We start from the raw sequence: 5,864 nt of genomic DNA, 5'->3' as shown, positions 1-5,864 counted from the left end.
TGACCTGCCCAGCATCTTTATAAATTATGCAGCCTGAACAAACATACAAGCCACAGAGTCACTTGAGGAGAAGACTTCCCCGTCCCCTCTCAATCCTGCAGTTTTCCATTCTACTTTTTGGAAAAAGATAGACTGGATGGATGAGGAAATGAAAGAATACAATGATAGGTGGAATAATTGACAGATAGTGGTCAATATATCAGCTGGTTTTCCATTATTGAGGTCCACAGAGAAGTGACATGCTCCCAGTACTGTTTTCCTCTGCGTCAACACACACACTCACACACACGCACACACCCCGTGCCCCCAACTCTGATCACCACCTGAGTGCCCAGCAGGAGACTGGGGGTGATCTCACAGCAGTGTGACAGGACAGCAGAAGCCCCGAGGTGGGGGGTCAGAGGGACAATAAAGGTTAGTGGATGGTGGTGGGGTAGAATGAAACTGTGTGTGTGTGTGTGTGTGTGTGTGTGTGTGTGTGTGTGTGTGTGTGTGTGTGTGTGTGTGTGTGTGTGTGTGTGTGTGTGTGTTCACCATCTCCATTAACAGTGGCTAGGCCTGAAGATTAAGCCAAGGGCACTCCAGCTAGCCACTCTTTTGGCAACCTTGTCTCTAGTGGCTCACTGCGTGTGTGTGTGTGTGTGTGTGTGTGTGTGTGTGTGTGTGTATGACTCACCTATGACCAGCTCTGCTTGCTCGGAGGCAGCTCTTTGTCTTTGTGCTGACAGGGTGAAGATGATTGAATGCCCTGCTCCCCCAGTTTTACGCCACAGAGACAGAGAGCTTTACACACATAAGTTTTATACTACGTACTGGAGCCTCACCCTGTTTTTGCACATCAGCACTTGTAACATATGCATTTCCAAATGTTATGCAAGTAGCAAACTGTTAAAGAATTTGGCCTATAATGCCAAAGCCCTACTATCTAACAATATAAATATAGCTATGGTTATTACATATTATACATTATTGAATGTGTGTTCTTGAGCAGGAATGAAAGAAGCATGCAATAAGAGTGTGATTGTACTCATGTGGACATAACTGGGAATTTTTTTTTTGGAATGCTTTAATAATGTATTTGATTTAAGAACAGGGAATAATTGCTTTTGTATTTTCCTCTGTGTCTGAGCAAATCAATATTTGTGTATTTGCGCAGTGATAAAACAGAAACAAAGGGATAAAACAGTAATGAGGTGCAAAGAAACACTAGTAAAGTAGAAGAGAAGAAAGGGGAAAAAACAAGGCAGCACCAGTGGACAAAAACAGCAAGAGAATGAGCTCATGTGTTGATCTTTTGGGTAATTTCAGTAGGCTGACAAATAAACTACTGACGCGTTTATATAATCACCAACAGAAAACAATCCTGCAGAAAGATCTTCCACTCCCTACCCCATATAAAAGGTAATGAAATGTAATTACATTTGATTGAATACAAGTTTAAAAAAAGAAAAAGAAAACTAAATTAGAATAAAATAAATGCATAATATAGAAATGTAAAACATTATAGAAATTAAAGTTTTAAAAAATTACAAAACCTGTGGAAAAACCCACAGGTTGTAACAATATCCTAAACAAAAACATCAGGCGTATTTTATGATCAAATACAATACAACTGTGGGAGACAGTTTGGCTAGCCGACTTAACCGCAACCAAGAAAATGATAGCTCAACGCTGGCTCCCCCCTCACTCGCTTTGTATAAAACAGTGGTTGGTGTATTTTCTGGACATAGTTATGCTTGAGCTCTCTACAGCAAGGATTAACAAAGCCAAGTCATCAACTATAGATGCGCAGCAGTACAAGTATCAGTCCTAATGACCTTAGCATCACAAGAATTAGAGGAGAGTGACTAGGAACAGACAATTGTATTTGTCTGTTCTGTATGTTCAAAAATATAAAAACAATAAAAAGTTGATCTAAAAAAAAAAAAAATAATTAAGATACAACTGAACTCAAATGTGAAATTCAGAACTGGTATGATAATTTTTTTTGACGATCTTTTAACAATTTTGCACGTCTTCATTGCATTTTTATTGTCGTGGTCTTAACAATGTTGTCAAAGCAGTCTCATAGATTTATCTATAATGAAGGCTAGTACATAAGTCTACCGCTGAAACGATTAATCAATTAAACTATTGACAGGAAATTAATCTGCAACTATTTTCATAATCAATGCCATTAGTAAATGCAAAAAAACATTCTTTGATTCCAGTTGTGAGCATTTGCTGCTTTTCTTTATCTTATGTGACGGTAAACTGAATATCTTTTGGGTTTTGATTGTTACTGTTAAAGAAAACGTGCAATTTAAAGACGTAACCTTGGTCTTTAGGAAACTTTAGAAGAAGACAGAAATAGAAGACATGCCTTTATTCATCCCACAATGGGAAATTACATTTTTACTCTGTTGGTACAGTTACACACACTACACACAGGCCTGAAATAAAGGGTAATTTAAAGGGCATTTGCACTATTTTCTGACATTTTATAGACCAAATGATTAATCAGTTAGTTGGGCAATCAATCAGCAGATTAATCAATGATGAAAATAACCGTAGTACTACTTACAAGTCAATAGAATTTTACAATGACTGACTTCAGTACTACTTCTGTCATTCTTTGCAAAAGCAGGAGGTGGAGGCAGGCAGCAGACTGTACTGTTTGTCCTCCTCTCCCATAATATCAAATTTCTAAGGATGTTTATACCATTATGTTGACAAGTGTGTGCTGAAATATGGTGTTTGGCTTGTATCCCTGGAGAGCCTGTGCTGTTGGAATGATTAGTAAAGCATGTAACCAGCTTGTATCTTGTTGAGCCAGACAGACAGGGAACATATGTATGTGTGCTGGGCCTTGTAATCAGCACATGGGCTGTGAGGCCCTTGCTAACTGCCAGGGCATGAATGCACTTCTTCTCTCTGTGGTCCGAGGGCTATGCGATAGACACAACACAATTGTATCCAAATTACACAGATATGCGCAAACATGCTCAGATATAGAAGCCAAGAAGCAATGAAAAAGAGGTTTGCTCCTTCTCCATTGAGTTAGGTAAACAAAATCAGATGTACAGTGTCTGAACCGACAGGATTATCCATGTAGTTTACAGCCACAAACACACATCCAAACAGTTGTCATTTGAATACCACAGGCAAAGGCTAATTAATTTCTTTGGCAGATGCATCTTCTCTCTCTCTCTCTCTCTCTCTCTCTCTTTGTGTTAAGCCTCCATTGTGTAAGACGTGATCAGTATTCTTCTGTGGTCTTCAGTTAACTGAAAGAGCGGTGTGACAGTGACCCTCTGGGTGCACACAGACCCCACTACCTCCTCACTCTGCCTGCCGTCACTCCCATTCCGCCAAAGGCTGCCTGTAATTAAGAGCCACACACTGGTGGAGTGTGTGTGTGTGTGTGTGTGTGTGTGTGTGTGTGTGTGTGTGTGTGTGTGTGTGTGTGTGTGTGTGTGTGTGTGTGCGTGTGCATCTATGGAGCAATACAATGAGAAAGTATTATCCACTGAGATAATAAAGCAAGACGGGGACATGGTAAGTGGGAGATTGTAAGAAAAAGAAAATTAAATGGAAAATCCATTTTCTTTGTGTATGAAAATCTTAAACTGTAAAGCTGCAATATTTTCTAATTGTCGACAAATATGAAAAGATTAAAACAAACGATAGCCATGTTTCCATAAAATTCAAGCGTCAAAGTGTCCTTGAGCAAGACACTGTTCCTGAAGTTGCTTTCGATGGGCAGGCCAGGGCCTTGCATGACAGCTCTGCCACCATCGGTGTGTGTGAATGGGTAAATAAGAGGCAAATTGTAAAGTGCTTTGTCCAATAAGGTAGAAAGGCGCTACATAAATGCAGTCCATATACCATATTCAAACCTTTACCTTTAGATAAAGGCAAATACAGTTAACCATTAACAATGGTAACTATAAAAGGATGCATCAACAGAGAAGCTCACCTATAATTTATAATGGTACCCTAAGCAAAATCTCAGAGTAAGTGAACACACGACATGCTGAGTAGATATGAGTACATGAGGGCTAAGTGTCTGTCAGAGGTGAGTAACTCATCCAGCCATCTTCTATTCACATTTCCTTCCCTGTCTCTCAACTCTGCCTCCCTGATGTTAGTGTCAGATGAGGGGAGAGAGGAAGATGATGGGCTTCACTTCCTGCAAACACCCTCATCAGTGTGTTGCATCGATTGCATTAGTATCTCCTCCTCACCGATCAATGACTCTCTGTGCCGTCCTGAGGTGTGCTCAACATGCAGGATTTTACCTAACATCCTCACATCTCTCTGGCTTTTTATCTGTCAAACTGATGTTTTTTTCTCCATCATGTATGATCCATACACTGATATATAACCTGTATTAAATGTGTAATTGTTTTGAAGATAAAACAAAATTCTGAAAGTCAAAAATATTTTTCTTTTTTCCTTACGTCTCCTCATTATTTAGGGGAGAGAAAACGAACAGAAAGGTCATGAATACTGCAATAATTTGACCCGCAACTGTTGTCTCACGTGTTCTCTCCATGTCTGTGACAGGGAGGCAGGTGTTAGATTAAATAGAGAAGATGAGCTCAGTGGAAAAACCCATTAGACACCAGCAGCAGAGTCTCAATTGAACAAACAGAAACACTTTGTCGTCTTGGTTTCCCATAGCCTACTGAATGCAATTCTATCAAAGGATAAACAGGAACATGCAAACACATGCACACACATACAGGTATGGGGATGTGATCCGTAAATTAGCCTTTCTCAGTTTCAAGAATCACAGAATCCGAGTTGTGCATTCTAATTCTAACTTTCATTGTATGTGAGCTTTTAAATGACAGACTTTTTTTCTTTTTGCTCCAAAAATGAGAGGATATCCCCCTCACCTTCCGGTGCTGGCATGTGTGCTGAAATCCTCAGAGCGACTTCACTCCCCCCTTCCCCTAACTCCTGCAAATTTATTAATATGATTTACATAAAGTTAAAGTCCTCCCGGCAGCCAAGAAGGCCGCTCTAAAATAAGCTGTGGTGGTGACAGAGCCAATGTGTTATGTGTGTCCCAGACCCGGCAGGCTCCAGGGGCTGCTGGGTAGGGATTGCCGTGGAGGGTCCCTGGGGGTCGCTGGCCTGGAAATGACACAGAGTGAGGGAAGAGCCCCCATACACCAGAATCAGTCATCTCATCTGCAGGGGGAGAGGAGGAAGGACAAAGATGCATCGTCCCACCGCCGGGCACACACACACACACACACACACACACACACACACACACACACACACACACACACACACACACACACACACACACACACGCCCTTTCTCACACACACATACACACACAGACAAACACACCAGCATAAAATATTTTTGGTGTGATTTTTAAATATGGCTTTAAAAAGGATTATGCTGGGGATGATACAACTGGGGAACTTAATCTCTTCAGAGGTGCCCAACACAGCAAAAAAAAAAAAAAGCCAGTTTATAAAGCTTATAAAGCTTATAAAGCTTATAAAGGGTCTATTCACCCAAATTACAAAAACACATACAAGCATGTTTTACGTCTGGTTGTATCTAGCCATGCAGATAGTTTAGGGTTTAAGGGTCAAGGTTGCTTTTATTGTCTACCGAATAAGAAAATTGTTTGGATTTAAGACATTTCTGCATCACATTTTTGACAAAAGTCGATTTATAACTTGCAAACTCACAAAAAAATATGTAGCAAACACAGTAAAAAATACAAAAACTTATTCTCCAACACCACTCAAAAAAAGTCACACTATAATACTGTTAATTATGTGTCCAGGTTTTGAGATTTCAGGACGGATTTCTGCCTCCATCCCAATACAATTGAGGTAAAATTACTTTTG

The sequence above is a fragment of the Sander lucioperca genome, chromosome 6 (genome assembly GCF_008315115.2).
Source record: "Sander lucioperca isolate FBNREF2018 chromosome 6, SLUC_FBN_1.2, whole genome shotgun sequence".
Taxonomy (NCBI): domain Eukaryota; kingdom Metazoa; phylum Chordata; class Actinopteri; order Perciformes; family Percidae; genus Sander; species Sander lucioperca.
Note: the sequence above shows the minus strand (reverse complement) of the source record.